The 16,905-nt window shown below is 33.2% G+C and overlaps 1 long non-coding RNA gene and 1 pseudogene across 1 annotated transcript; one reads left to right on the plus strand and one right to left on the minus strand.

The window, feature by feature from the left end:
* Positions 1-4,966: 4,966 nt before the first annotated feature.
* LOC115979473 lies at positions 4,967-5,854 on the minus strand. Its single transcript, XR_004089064.1, has 2 exons — positions 5,760-5,854; positions 4,967-5,051 (listed from the first exon to the last, which is right to left on the minus strand). It is a non-coding gene; the product is annotated as an uncharacterized LOC115979473 (long non-coding RNA).
* Positions 5,855-8,906: 3,052 nt separating this feature from the next.
* On the plus strand, positions 8,907-12,246 carry LOC115980240 (annotated as a pseudogene).
* Positions 12,247-16,905: the final 4,659 nt, after the last annotated feature.

The raw sequence follows: 16,905 nt of genomic DNA on the forward strand, positions 1-16,905 counted from the left end.
TTATGTTATTTTATAAAAGGTATGATGTACTGTACGGTTTGTACTTTTTTTTTTTTGGTTTGATAATCTTATAGTATTACTTATCATGATCATCTTCCTCCCCCTCACTTTTATCTTTTGATGAATTATTGTTTATCTCTTTAATTAAATAATACTATCTCTTTATTTATTTATATAAGATAAAATCTTCTAAAAATTTGCATGATTGTTTAAACTTATATTTATTTACAATACATTTAATGAGAAAATGTCTTCTTCTTTTCTAAAGAATCAAACGTAGAAAAGATCTAATGGTAAAAGAAGTACATATATGGTACTAGCCGTTTAAACTTTAAAGATCAAAAGGCTTATAATAAAAGAAGTACTAATAAAAAAGTTTTAAACAAAAAAGAACATTATAAATCGAGTAATGATTCTGAATATGATTTTAGGATCCTCTAACTTTTTATTTTTCTTTTCGAAATTTACAAAAGTTTTCCAACTTTTTCTATTTTAGGAGTTTGCTCTCCTTATAGAGCAAAGAGATAATGTTTTGATGGACAATAGATAATTTTGATTACAAAAAATAATGTACCTTAAAGATATGTGTTATAGATAATTAAGTTGTGTTTATTTTGTGATTATTTCACAAAATAAAATGTTCTGTTTATTATCTGTAGGGGTAAAATTCCCAAAGTCAACAATGGGCCTTGGGCCCCGCACGGAGCCCAACCAAGACCAAAAGGGGAAAGGGGGACCAAAAGACTTCTAGCCCAATCCTGTTGAGCCCAGTTTAGTTAAAAAGACGTCCGAGGAGGAATGTCTCCTCGGACACACCAATACGGGCCCAATGTGCGCCCCCTCCACAGTGAAGAACCATCCCAGACAAACGTGGGTAGTAGGATGAGCCTCACACAGCAGGAAAGAGGAAAATGTAAGACGTCCAGGGAGAAGCCACAACTGTCGCATTAAATGCAAGGAAACTACTTTTTCAGCCGTATTAATGTGGAGAAGACAGGCGAACAATGTTACATTGGCCAGTGCAACTTACAGAAAGATAAGGTGGATGTCCGATAGGACAGGCACTCAAGTGAAGGTCCAGATAGTTAACAAGTGTAAGGCTCTTATCAATTCAAGGAGGCTATATAAGAGAAGGAGATCCCCATGAAGAGGGGATCGGAAAATTTAGAGGGAAAAAAGAGAGAGAGAGATTAAAGAATTATGTAATCTTTAATCAGAGCAAGAGGTGCACTCATACGTCTCCTCAGACCGGTATTCTGTGAACATAAATGAAATATTCTCACGTTCAGACTGTTGCATGGCATATAGCTAATTAACGTTCACTTCGTCCAGCCCTAGTTCTGTAACCCGCTCTCTACAAATTCATTGTCTAAGGTCTTTTGGGCCAGAACCGCTTACTTGCTGGGCCTGGGCCCTAAAAACTACGCTTACATTATCCAATGCCTTTTTTTTAATCAATTATCCAATATTTTTTTTTATAAGTCTAATTGTTTTCAATTGAAAATTACCTTATATAATATAATTAATAACTCATATGATAAAAGCCAAACAAATAACATGCAACACACATATATAGAAACATTTTTCAATTTTTAAGGACCCAACTTTTGTTATAACTCTCTCTCAAAAAAAAAAAAAAAGTATATGATTTGATTTTTTTTTTTTTTTTAATAATTGATTTGGCCTTATATAAAGTCAGCCAAAGGTAAATATTTTTTAATTCTCAAAGGAGGAAGGCTAGTCCTAGCAACAAGAAGTCTCAATGTCTCACTTAGGCTCATATAAGGTATATATATTGCCCCACTCCATTACTATCAAAAAGACGAATATTTTATAATTAATTTGTTTGATGTGTTTACTATCATGTTCACTGATCTCTTTATCCAGAAAATATAATAGTAAGACATATTAATAAGTTGAAACTTGTGAATTGGTATATGTTTTAAGTACTAAGTTATACGAAAGAGGTGGGGCTTAAGTGATAAGTTTAATTGTAATGGTATCTTTTATGGTATTTTATGTTTTTGGCTCAAACCACATTTCTTCTTATCCACTATTTACCAATAAATTTTTTTATCTTGAAAAGAGACTGTGAATTTGTATTTATGTAAAATTATAAATTTGTGCATGATTATATACTTTTATGGTCAGTATTTTTACCAATTTTAATTGAAACTTTTCACCAAGATTGGCTGCATACAGTTTGAGGGAAAAATATGTATTTTTTTTTTTTTTTTGTTGAATATCATTTAAATAATATTTATTTAATTTTCTATATTATAATTTTTTTAATTGAAGCCATTTTTCATATTTTTTGAAGTACAAAATTACAAGTTAATATTTTTTTTTGGGAAACCAATTAATATTTTTATATTTAAGTTTTGTTAACATCTACTTTTCAATTGATAATATAATTAAGGTCACCGTTCATAGATTATTAAAAAATTATTTTAGGATGTAATTTTCATTTTTTTCATAATTATAGCCTTTTTCTCTGATAATTATAGCATCTTTCTCTGATCTTTAATGTGACGCTAGAGAGTGTTTCAATTTTCTTTTCAAAAAGTGTACCACATGACAGAATTTCCTACTATATTGATTGATTGATTGAATATGTCTTTAAAGTCAATATTCTCAAAATTTGGATCCCAATGATAATTCTTGTAATAATGGATAAGATAATGGAGATTGTGATATCAAGGCTTAATATGTCATCAAAATCAATTACCTATGTACACATGCACAAACTCGGAACAATGGATCATAGCCGTGACCTGAAAGGATTATGTAAACAAACCAGATGAAAAAGAACATATTTCAAACCTTCATGGATTGTTTTTATGAAGGTCCACAAAGTAGACCAAATAGTGGTGGAGCATTTCAACATTTAAGTAAGTGATTTAGGGTTATGATGGCTGAGGACAAAAAATGAAAATGTGATAGTACAAAGACCATCCCTAAGATCTCTTTTAGAACACGCCTGTCACCGGTTGAGGCAGTATCTTGAATGAAGTTTATCAAGCATCTCCGCATACTCAATTGGCGTTGCCTCGCTACAAAATACTTCATCCCAAATCTTGTGGAGATCTGTTCAGAAAATGATTCAGTATTAACAAAAGAACTAAACTTAATCCAAGGAAAATTTAAACACCAGAATGCAGATCAGAAATTTACTTTAGTTTCACTCTTTTGCAACAAGGAATATAATTTTGTAGAGAACCAACAACAATGTGTATCTGATTATCCTATTAAGCACAATAGCCTTTAAATCCTTAGAAACTTTAGCTGCACAGACTCACTTGTCGATGAAAATCTCAAAGATTCTTAACCATATAAACTTCTCACCATATGTGTCCATTCTATGTATATTTCCACATAGAACACATACACATCTAAATATCTAATCAAATCCAGAATATGAGTACATTTATGCATTCATAGTTCAACAAAGATCAGCACCCTAGATGAATAGATTTTGAGATTTCCTAATATACCCAGTGGATGCTAACTCTTGCCTTCTCAATAAGGTCAGAATCATATTTTTTTACTGGACAAATTTAGAAGAGCGCCCCCATTTCCCCCTTCTCTCCTTATTCGCATGCAGGGCAAAAAAAGGAGCTCAAGCTTTCGAGGAATTTGTGTCCTAAAGGTTAATGATCAGAAAGGCAGTGACTTATTATTACCTATCCATGGTCTAAGATATATCCTGCAAGATTTTACCTTTTGTTAGTCCTAGACTATGGCATAATTTGTATACATTAATATAGACTTTGGCCCTTAGCTGGAACCTGGAACTGACATAATTTCAGATATACCAACTCATTTCTTGTACTTGCTGTTTCTACCGTACCTTGGGGGTGGTCCAACCATGCAGGCTAACACAATGAAAAGCACTCAACCAAACGCACGTCCCCATTGTGACTCCAACAGTTTGAAGTGAGGCTCAAGATGCCTTTATAAATTTGCATCCAAATAACATGTAAATCTTAACAACTTGCAATGCCTTTATACAAGACAACTTGCACCCAAATAACATGAAAGCTAAAAGGCACTGTAGGATAAAACTTGATATGCAAAAAACATAAAATAAACGACACATAATCACAGTAAATTTATTAAAAACTGTAAAAGCTTGCTAATGTATATTACCATCTCTATCTGTAGATAAAAGGCACATGATAAGCAAGTCAAATCTTGAGACATTAGTTAAATTTTCTATGTATCTGATAGCCAGATCCATTTCTTCACTACCAAAAGTATAAAGAACAAGGGCAGTAAGCACTATACAGAGCACAAACAAGAAATTACACAATCTGGAAAAAGACATTCATAGATATGTACTTACGTGAAAAAGGTGGCAACACATTTAATAATGTCAACTAGTAGGGAAGCAGACAAAGCATTTTTGAATATCTGTGACAATGCAGTTGGAGATACAGCCTAATAAAGCGAAAATAACAACTATTAGTGGCAACATCATCGAAATAACTGAAACAGGAAAAATAGCATAAAAGAAAGCATGAGTATTGTAACTAGGACAAACTGGCCAGGAAAATTTCCCGGTTGCTTTACTACATATGAATGTGAAAACCTCTTGGAATAGTCCCTAGAATTAAAAGATCAGGTCAGCAGATGCTAACAATCAATTAAATAGTTTACTTATTGGGGACCATCCAAAGAGGAAGTTTAGGTCTATCGGGCATTGTGTACATCAACCAACAATTATGTCCATAGAAAGGGACTATGCCTATAAATACATATCAATCTTTCATGCTTAGCAATCTATATTGCTATTAATGTATTTAAATGTGATAACAGAAACATGAATCTCTCTAGTACTAAATCACATAAAAACCACTATTGCTTACCTTCAATAAACAAGCCTGTAGAGCATTGTCATCAGAGAGTCCCCGCCAAGAAGCCTCAAATTTATAAGCCGACTTTGGTGGTGTGATGTTTTTTGCAGCTTCAGCCTTGGCTCGAGAAGCTGCTTGAGAAGCAAGCTCTTGCACTGACTTCATCAGCTCTTGCTTTCCTGTTCTGTGATTTTTCTGAGAAAAGAAAATGATAGAGAGAACAGGTTAAAAGTTAATCTTCCAAAATAAATCAAGTTTAGGAGAGCTAATGCCTGCCTAGTAAGCAATGAAAGTGGGCTGAGAAAGGGACAGGGAGGCAAGGATTAAAAGGAAATGTAGTTTAAGATTAGTTAAATACTGTCACGACTCACGAGCAAATGGTAACCATTATGGCCTCTTTAGCTGACCAATCCCCCAAACCAGTAATAAAAATTCTAGTCAGAAATACCAATAAAAAAAAAATCCTACCCAGAAATCAGAAACAAAAGTGTTTGTCTCAAGTAACGGGAATTTTGAAATGGTTTCTAAATTACAGTCTGTCGATGATGCAAGAATGGAAGAGATGGTAGACCCCTGAAGTAAATAAGGAAAAGAAAAGGGGGGTAGTTAAGTGACAGTCCAGTGGTAATGACATCTTTTATGATGACCCATGTTTGTGGTTCGAACCCCACCTCCCCCTCCCATACTATCTACCTATTAAAAAGGAAAAAGAAAAAGATGCTCAAGGTGGATTTCATTTTCAGACCGTTTAGCACTTTACTAATTAATAGGAAAATTGTCTAACTAGAATAAGAAAACTTGCACCCTCAAAGGCCAAAATAAGCAGAACTGACGCACAAAGTTGACCATCTAATTAAAAAGTGGTGAGGAAGCATATATTTCAGCAAAGATTTCATAATTAACCTTAATGCTGTTCACTTTAGAACTCTGAATAGCAACTAGACGACAGCTATCAACTTCTTGTTCTTCTATTCTACTAACAGAATTCACACTTTTGTTATCTCTTTTCATATGACATCACTTTTTCTTTGGGGACAACTAATAAAATATTGTGATCATATTATTACAAGGAAATTTTCCATGTATTCTAAGTGATGACTTGGGTATTAATAGCAAGGGAGAATGGTTGGTATCTACTTTTAAATATTTCAGGGTTTTACCATTTTCAGATCATGTATACCATGACAAGTTTATCAATTCACTATGAAATGTATTTGATCAAGTTAAAATGACAAAGCAACAATGGAAATGTGAAAAAACTTAAATTCTAGACATAATGCATCAACAATGATAACAAGAAGAGCAGGGTTTACAAATCTAAGCAGACTACCTTCTCCAATTTTCAACCTTGTCTACACGGTTGTTTCCTTGCATGAGTCTAATTACTAAAAAGACAAACATGTGAAATGAACATGGATGTTTTGCTTTGGTTATGATTTGAAATGAGTTTGGAAAATTTCAAGAATATCAAGAGCCCAAAGCATAGAAGTCATATGGTAAAAATTTCCATAATTAAAGAGCAATGTTATGTATAAAATGAGTTTAAACTATTAATATTATAGATCAATGGGGCAATGCAAGTGATAGGTTGATACCAGCCTTTCTATTCAAAATTGACATTACATATATTTTATTAAACTCTTGAATGTCTGAAGAAAAAAAAAATATATCAGGGGGAAACAAAATAAAGAAAGGAATGAAAAATCTAATTTACAATCAGATATGTCGCTTTTAAATCACATTCAAATACTATTAAGATCTCACCCATGACTTTGCATAAGCATCACATGGGATGATGAGGTGTAAGATGTTTTCCTAACATTGCAAAACAATGGAAGCACATAGCTAAGGCCACTTTGTAATACGTAGTGTTTAATACTATCTAGTATTCACAGTATTTGTTGATTTCCATTAGTGACATTACTACCTTTCTGAACTTTTTCTTCGATCACAATTATTAACTCATGGTGTGTGCCTCTTGCATCTTCATCTAATTTGTTGATTACAATTAGTGACATTGTTAACTTTTTGTACTTTATCCTCAATTGCAATCATAAATTCATGGAATTCTACTTTATTCATTTTGAAAAACCTGTCATGCAAACAAAATGAGGTTTTGCTTGTGGATTTCTAAAATGAGGATAGGGAGGGCAATGAGGAGGGTGGGGAGAGATTTAGAGTTTGCAAACTCTACAAATCTAAGTACTAGAATCCTTAGATTTGGGAACCTAGAAGCAGGAGGATTGAGTGAACTTTACATCAAATTCATTATAACACGAACAAGACATATAATAAAGATGTAGCTAGCTATCAAACTATTTTAAAATATATTTACCTTGAATCGTTATGATACAAATTCAAATATTTTTTGCATTGGTTTATTAGTACTTTCTCTCCCATTTTGTTTTTTTACTTAAAAAATACTTTTTATGGGAATATTATCTTGGAAATAAAGAAAATTTTTTTTATTAAATTCTAAAACTGGAAAAAAAAAAACGCGCACACACACACACATAAAGCTACCAGACTTAAAATTAAAACTTAAATAAAGCAAATGGAAATTAGTATTGACTTTTCAAATGATAAAGGACTAGTTTGAAAAATTATAAAATTATGTTATTAAGCTTTTAAAGAGGGACATTCCAGAATAGAATATCAGTTAGTAAACAAAATAGAAAAGAATGGAATAATCATTTTTAATAATTATTTTTAAGATCCTATATATATATAAAACAATTATTCTTCTGATGATCGCAAATCATGGGTTCCTTTTTAAGTCATCAACTTAGCCTGGCAATAACATCACCAACAACATAGAAAAAGGGTAAACAAAGTGACATGCACTACAGTTGAACAATTATCAAAACAATTAATGTTTTCCCCCGATAATGACTAACAACCACCATAGTTTGTCGTCCAACATTGTATAGTGGAAATTTTTTACCATTCTATCATCATTATGGTAAAAAAAAATCACAAAGGAGACAAGGATTGAGAAAAATCAAGTTTTTATGGTCCTTTCTTGGGATAAGAACTCAGCCATTCCATTTGTAATGCACCCCATGTCCATTCTGTAACTTTCAAGAAATTTGCCTGAATGTCTATCCTGGATTTATTCATAGATCATATTAAATTTTAAAAATCTGATTTATTTTAGAGAAGATAAAGTTGAAGAGACAAAAGGTCTGGTGGTGTGTTAAGTAATAAGGCAATGATGTGGTAAAAAAATAACACTATTAAATAACTGATTAATTTCACAAATAAGCTAAGTATCAATGGGCCAAAACCAATGTTCACAGATGGCAATAAAAAGCCCAATAGCAAAAAGTCTAGAAAAGGATAAAACATAAATAGGTCAAAGCAAAACAGAACGGTTTTGAACCAAACGATTTGTCAATTATGCTGAAACTTTTACTAATTGACAAATCGTTTGGTTTAAATAAACATTTACAATTACAGTAATTTTGAAAAGATACATTCCCATGTTTTATTGCAAATAGCTCAAGGGGAATTTAAATAGTAAAGTGCATCTAGACTCACCCAAAATCAATTTGATGACTTGACCTAAGCAATCATTATTAACTCACATTTTTGAGGAACTTATAGATTAGTATTTTTTTTTTAGGAACTTATAGATTTAGAAGGTATACTATAGTTACATATGCATGCATTAAAATTCCAAAACATCATATTCATGAAAAACAATAAGTCCAAATGTACAAAAAATTTTGCAATTGTCAAAGTACCTGGTTATTATAAGTAAATAAAAATAGGACCCGTATAAAAATTAATAAATTGTATCTGTAACATTAATCTTTATCAATTAGATTCCTTCCAAAAAAAAAAAAAAAATCTTTATCAATTAGATGCCCCTAACCAAACATCAAGTTTAAGTCTATAATTATTCCCTTTTATTTAAAGGTTACACTAAACAGGAATGGGCTTTAACCTAACATAGAATACAAGCAATAATAACCCACATAGCCAAACACAAACCTTATCTATCTATCTATCTGTCTCTCTCTCTGTGTAAACTCCGATTGAATAAAAATGGCAATTGGGAAGAAGAAGAAGTTGAGAGCCTGTTTGGACAAGAAAATTTCATCACTCAATTTCCGTCACTCAATTTCCATCACTCATCACTCATAACTCATCACTTATCATTCATCACTCAATTTTTCACACCCGTTTGGCATCATCACCCAATTTCCATCACTCAATATTTTTCATACTATTTATGGGCACCACACCTGTCACTTTGTTAGATTTTTTTTTTTTTTTTTTTCAGTACAACTCACCGAATCCAGTAAAAAAAAGAAAAAAAGAAAGAAAGAAAGAACTAAACCCAGAAACCGAAACTAGTGAAAGAACAACTGAACCCAAAAAAAAAAAAAAAAAACCCAGAAACCAAACCCAGTGAAAAAAAAAAAGAAAAAAAAAAAAAAGAACTGAACCCAGTGAAAGAACAAAAAAAAAAAACCCAGAAACCGAACCCAGTGAAAGAAGAAGAGGAAAAAAAAAAAAAAAACAGCCAACGAAGACCAGTGAAAGAAGAAGAAAAAAGAAAAAGAAAAAAAGAACCCAGCCAACGTGAAAGAAGAAGAAAAAAAAAAGAAAAAAAAAGAAAGAAGAAAGCCAATGGAGACTAGTACTGAAAGAAGAAAGAAAAGTGGAAAAAAAAAATGGTCAAAAGTTGCGGCTGTGGGTCCCTCCATGTGTGTTTATTTATGGAAATGCCATTGAGTTATGAGTTATGGAAACTGAAAACAGCCAAAATGTGTTTTCAGTTTCCATAACTCATAACTCAAAAATCAGAGAATTGAGTGATGGAAACAGAGTTATGGAAACAGAGTTATCGTTTGCCAAACGGATATTGAGTTATGGGTCCCACCATTTTTGAGTTATGAGTTATAGAAACTGAGAATTGAGTTACCAAAATTAGCAATCCAAACAGCCTCTGAGTCATCGGGGCCATGGAGGGGTGAAGTGGAAGCCGCCGAAGAGATCCAAGATGCGAAGCTCAAAGTCACAAAGCAGCAGCCTGAAGCCGAGTCAGTGATGCACCTTCATCACGACCATGACGGTTACGATGATGATTCCCTCGTCAAGATTGACCCCCAACTTCGCTACAGCTTTCAACGTAACTACCAGGTCTCTATTGTCGTGATTTTCATTTTTGTTTCTTGGTTTTGTTTTGCTTACCCAGTTGAGAGAATTCTTGATTTCTTGCTTTAAATTTTGTTTCTTTGGTTACCCAGTTGAGAAAATTCTGGATTACTTGGTTAAATTTGTGTATCTTTGCTTACCCAATTCTTAGTTTCTTGATTACTTGCTATTGGTTGTTTAAAGTTCATGTCTTTGTCATTAGTAGTGTACCCTTTTGCAGTGTTGGGGGATTCCTAGTTGTTCTCAATTGTGTTTTAATAGATTTGAGTTGTGTGTTATATGAGAGAGTGTTAATTTTTTTAAGGATAATTTGGGGATGTGAGCTCCTACCAGTTGGCCAATGTGTTGCAACTCTATGATATCTCTGGGTTAAACTACTCAAAACCTCAGTATTACTATAATAAACCAAATTAGAAATACAACTGGGGATAACCCATTGTAGTAGTGGTTGATAACTTCTAGCCAGCAAAGAAAACTGAAAATAGAAGGAAAGAAAGAAGAAATGTATTCTTGTAGCGGATGAGAACTTTTACCCTATATAGTTTCAAGTTGATAGACCATGGTAGGTCATTTTGTTTCAAACACTTAGAATAATGGTTTAATGATTAAGCTCACTATTTTCTAACAGTTTAAGTTTTGGGAACATCTGATAGTTTATTATAGTATCAAAGTAGGTGGTCTTGAGTTCGAACCCAATATTTGTTCCACCCTCTCAATTAGAAAAAGTTCAAAATTAAATCTGTTGGGCTCTACTTATTAAAGGGGAGTATAGACCCACACGTGAGAGAAAGTGTTGTAATAATGGTCATATGATTAAATCTACTATTTCTTAATAGTTTAAGTTTTTGTTATAAGTGGTAATGCAATTAACATGAGGTTGAAGCCTCTTATTATTGAGGCTTCATATAGTTGATTCTTAATATGGTTGAAGGCTCAATTTATGAAGTGAAGTTACATATTTGTGCCATCTAAGATGTAGATCACTGAAATTGATTTGAGGGTTTTTTTGTGTGTGTGAATGCCATCAATATCCACATTGTTATTATGGGCAAGGGCATGTCTGTAGGATGCGTATCAATTAATTGATAGTCTTTTTTGTCATGTTCTGTTTTTCTGTCGATTGACACTTTTATAGCCTATCCATCACTTATTGCTTGGAATTATACAATTTACATCTATGTTTGTTTGGCTCTCAATAATATCTTTACTCCTCTTTTCTTCTTCCATCTGCTTCCTTTGTATAATTTTGCATCTAAATCCGTTCATAATTGAGTTTGTGATATGGTACTTCTTTTGAGTTTTGTGTATGCAGTTTCTTCAATGAGTATTCAGCATTGACACCATTGTGAAACCTCTTCCGCCTGCCATGGCCTACAATGTTTCCCGCAACTTGAACTTCTTTACGCGCATTTTCACTCAGTTCTTTGGTGAGTATTGATTTCTTTGTGCCATTTATAGGTAGCAGAGAAGATGGGATATATTACAAATTCTATCGAACAAGATAACGATGTCACTCTTAATTACTTTTGAGGGTTCTTTTTCCTAGTCTTCCTTTGCGGCTTCTGTTTCTGCTCCCCCCGGCTCTTTTTTCTCTCTTTTATTTCTCTTTTTTCTAGTAATCTATTTCTTTCACTGAACCTAGAGTTGTGCAATTTCTGCAGCATAATGAATATGCTTGTGGAAGGTCTGAACTTTTTTTCAATGCATTTGGGGCTATCAAGTCTATAACTTCACTGGAAGTTACAATGGGCTTGACTCCTACATCTTTTAGAAGTACTAAGAAATATAAATTCAAGGAATACAACTGGTTTAGAGAGATTTTCAATGTCCAATCAAGTAATTTAAATTGCAAAACTTTTAAACTTAGAATTGGTAGACATTTCTCTTGATTCTATATTTTGGTTTGATCTTTTCAAACAATCGCTAACTTTGTCTCATGCTTATTATAAAAAAAAAAAAAAAAAATGCTAATCTTGGTCTCATGATTGCACTCAAGTTCTTTGAAAGTCAAAAAAAAAAAAAAAAAAAAATTTGTGTCATGCGATCAAACCTTTGACGACATGTTTCCCTTCCATTAATGCATTGATGATTGTTACAGAATAGTTGATTTTTGATGTGTAATGTAGTTTATATGATTTGTTGTATTGCAAATCCAGAAGGTATAGCAAATGCCCAAAAATCGTTAGGGATAGGCCAAGAAGAGAAATCTCGCCGCGTTTTTTGAAAAAAAGATTAAAAAAAAAGGAAAAGGAAGGAGGGCCGGGGGAAGAGAGGGGGGGGGGGGTTGGGATTTAAAAGGCAGTTGAAGACTTATTGCTGATTTAAGATGTAACTATTTCAAATTATTTTTAATATTTGAAAGATTTCTTTTTTGGAGAATTTATAATATCTGAAGATTGAAAATGTAATCTAAAAATTCAGGCTGTATAGCCTTAGTTAATGCTTTCCGAACAGAGGGGCATCTAGCTGCATGCCATTTGGTTGCATATGGAAGAACTGCAACAGCCTGCCAGCACTTGATTTGGCTACAAAGCCAAAACCACCCCGTTCACACTATCTCTGCTAGTGTCCCTAAATTGTCAGCAACACCTACAACCCTCCACAACTTGACACACTTGCCTTGGTACTTTCCTATAGTTACTTTGATCCGCTTGTTGTGCATTAGAGACTTGTGCAGACCTGCAAAACAAAGCATTTGCACTTCTTTAGAAGCTATTTTGAACCCTTAAACATCAATCTAGAGGACATAATATATTCCTGTTTTTGAAAATTTGGATCCTCCATCCACTGAGCCAACCACCGCTTCAAAGAGCAAGGAGAAATGAACTCAGTTCTAAGGGTCAAATCTATCCAAACAATACAACCCAAGCAAGATTGCACTACCGGAATAAATTAACTAAGTTTTCCTCTTCCTCACACAATTACTATCACTCACCATGTTTAATTTCACTATCCTGTTTTAATCAGCAAGTCCTCATGACAAACTTCCACATAACAATTATTAACTTCAAAGGAAGCTTCAATTCCCACATATATGTCCATCTAAGAGCTATGACCCTCCAATGAGAATCCTTTACCTGAGTTCACCCTACTTTCAATGGTAGCTTAATTTTGATATCAACCACGTGTTACACTGAGGCCATATTTGCTTATAAGTAGCTCCTCACCTTGAGATAGGGGTGGCTAAAATTTGAGCAATCACTTCACTACTTCAGGAGAGTATTGCTCCCTAACCAGGTCTTGTTTCCAAGTCAAAGTGTAAAGATAACTTTAAATACCTATTAACAGATGTAGATTGTTTTGACTACCCTAAAAAAAATATAAAATTCTAAAAAATTAATGACATTGATTATCAAAGTGTGGCATCTTTTTCTAGTATAAAGTAGAATACACCCTGCTAAAATAACAAACCCCATGGGAATAAAGTGAGAAAACTTAAATTCTAGATATAGTACAACAACGATAGCAACTAGAACAGGAGTGCTTACCAATCCAAGTAGGCTACCTTCTCCAATTTTCAACCTTGTCTACACAATTGCTTGCTTGCTTAAGTCTAATTACTGTAAGGACAAATATGGCTCAGATGATATGGTTAGTAATATATAATCAAGTTTGTTGTATGGTTGGGTTTCTCTCATGTCTACTACTGTCCTTTAATTCTAATTCTAGTCGAGTCTCTTTAACAAGGTATAACCTAATTAAGTTACGATTTGGAGATAGAGCTTTTGGTTTGTTTCAGCTCTGCTTGGTCATTATTTGACATGGGTAGGACAACATTCAGTCAATAATTTGTTTCAAAGTGAAAGTTTTAGAAAGGTAGAAAACTTTCAATAGGCAAAAGCACAGAAGTCTTGTGCTAAAAACTTACAAAATTTAGAGCTGCTTCATATTAAAAAGAGTTTAAAACTGTTAATATTACAAATTATCAAGAAAATTCGTGTCATAGCACCCATTTTCTTTTAAACTCGACTGAGATCAAATATATATATATAAGCTGGGTTCAAGTTACACATGGTATAATTTTAATTAATGTTACACCACCCAATAACTTTTTATAGAATTCATATTTTGAAAATCCTACTGTTAAATTACATGTTCCACCCAATAACATTTTATAGAATTCATATTTTGAAAATCCTACTGTTAAATTACATGTTCTATACTTTCTTAACATTCATGCCAATGAGAGTTATGGTCAAACTCTGAATGTTTGAAAATTTAAACATATGAGAGTTATGAGAGTTACATTACCAATGTCCTCAAACATGCTAATACAAATAATTTTTATAACATCTATAATTGTTATCCTATATTAAAATAAGAAAAATATCAAAGCAAAACCAAAAAGAAAAAGAAAAAACACAAGAATAGAAAAACCAGTCATTCTCTTAAACAGAAAAAGTGCACTTTCTTTGGTTGAAGGTGGGTACACAACCATAGAAAACCTTCAACGAGAAAGCTAGATGCTACATCTAGCTTGAATCATTCTGATTGCGATCTATAGTTGAGTTAACATATATGATAAGAAATGACATAATGATTAATTCAGATTATAATGTTTGCTATATTGTTTTTGCACTTTGAAAATTTTTAAAAATGATGAACTATATAGGCAACAAGAGTACAGATTTTACCTTGCAATCTATTACGGCGAGTGAAAATGAGAAGCATATAATGGACTGCACTTGCCTTCTTGTCTCTTGGCCATATGACAGTTTCTTCTCATGAACAAGTCCAATAATCCTACATCAAGGGGGCAACCAAAACAAACAACTAACACAATCAATGAGCCAAAATTACTCTAATCATTGTTTATTTTATAAAAATGTGTTTTTTTATTATTTACTTTTACTTTTATATTATATGAGTAGCTTCAAGAAAGGGGGTGCTTTTTTTTTTTTTTTTATCAATTGTATCAATCCATAAAATTTAATAATATGCATTAATTAGCTAGGTTTACAAATTTGTGTTATTTGATCAAGGAAACAGACCAGATGAGAGTAGGAATAAGTGCCAAAAATGAAGCTAAAACACAAATAGCAAAATTATATTATGAAGTTAACATTAATTAAGTAATTGCGTCCAATGGAAGGGAAAAAGGAAGAAGAGAGAAGATAATGCAGAGCAACCAATGAAAAGCTTTAATTGAGAAGAAAAGCAATGACCTTACAGGTAATATAGAGAAAAAAGAGTTCAACAATCTTCAATGATGTTGTTGTTGGAATAAGTGCCAATAGCAAAGCTAAGCTGCAGCTCGCAATATACTTTTAAAAATTTAAAATAAAATCAAACAAGGTATATGCCAAAGGAAAGGAAAAAAGACAATGACTTACAGGTAATCAAGAGAAAATATAGGAATTAGTTTGGATTCATTGACTTACAGAGTATTTGAACTTTTTAAATTCCATCAACCTTCCAATTTACTTTCACTAGATTCCTGCCATTCACTGAGCTCCTCCCCACATTCTATGTACTCCTTACAATCAGAGTCACCATGGGTCATAATTTCTGTGACCCTTTCAATCCTTTTTGGGTTTGGTAGATCATTAAAGCTTCCTTCTCCACTAGGTCCAGCCCCATCATAATTGTCATGGGTTCGCTTTGCATTGTTACGTTCCACTGCCACTGCTGAATTGACGAAATTATGATGGAGAACACCAAAGTCCTCATAAGGAATGATGCTGGTGTTGCTACTCTAAGCCATAGTTTTGTTGAGATCTTCCATGTGTTTCTTGAATACCATATGAAACCCACATTTCTTCACCTCCAAGCATGAATCACAGTTTTCAATTTTTAAGCTAATCTGACTGAATTCATTTGCTTCACATTCCTTCAGTAATTTTATGTCCTCTTTGTAGTATCGATGAATCAAAAAAGTTAGCCACATATGATCAAATAAAGGAACCTTTTTCTTAATACCTAGTGTAGTAGACACTTTTTTTCCATTCGCTATCAACTTATAGGAAAGTGGACTAGCGTGGCTGATTTGGTGACGTGGAAGAGAACAAAATACAACGCAAATAGCAATCCCCATCCACTCATCACACAAAAGAGAAGAAGGTTCTTTTGTATTCGCTTCAGTCCATATACTTTGATGCCTAAACCACTTCGGAATCACACTTCCTAGAATAATGATTTCATAACTCCCATCCCAATCTTCTTCGTCATATCTATTGTCAAGAGAGAGTCCCTGAAACATACAAAGCAAGTTCTTTAGAGAGAGAGACCTGAAGGTGCTTTCTTGTCATTGCAAAAAACATGTCAGTGACACCTTGATTGTCAACCAGTTTACTGCAATTTGAAAGAAAAAGCTCTACCTCACATAAAGAATTAGGTTTTAAGAGATCTGGTACCATTTCCAGTGAGCTACAACCATGTCCCAAAATTTTTACAGTACTTAATGGAAGCTTTGGCAATGATCAAAGGCTCGTGCAATTATCCAAATCCATGTATCTCAACTTACATAGTCAATCGATGCTGTCAGGAAGGCAAACAAAACTATTTCCCCTTAACTCTATATCTTTTAAAGAGAATAAGCAACCAATATCATCGGGGATTGCCTTGAGATTGCAATTACTTAGATTCAAATTGGTCAAAGAACACAAACCTGATAGAGGGGACAATCCCACTGAATCTAGACTTTTTGGCCTTGTAGAAAAAGGGAGGAGATCATACCAAGATGTTGATTGAAATGATGATAACCCCTTACATCCACAAAAAGATAGCACTTTAAGATTTCTGAAGAGGCCAATGGAAGAAGGCACCTCTCTTGTAGCAGTTCCACTCACATCCAGCTCCTCTACACTTTCAGCGTTCCCCACATTCTCAGGTAGTCTCTCAAGTTTTGAACATCCAGAAATATACACTTCATTAAGCAACTTCA

Source organism: Quercus lobata, chromosome 3, assembly GCF_001633185.2.
Source record: "Quercus lobata isolate SW786 chromosome 3, ValleyOak3.0 Primary Assembly, whole genome shotgun sequence".
NCBI classification, from domain to species: Eukaryota; Viridiplantae; Streptophyta; class Magnoliopsida; order Fagales; family Fagaceae; genus Quercus; species Quercus lobata.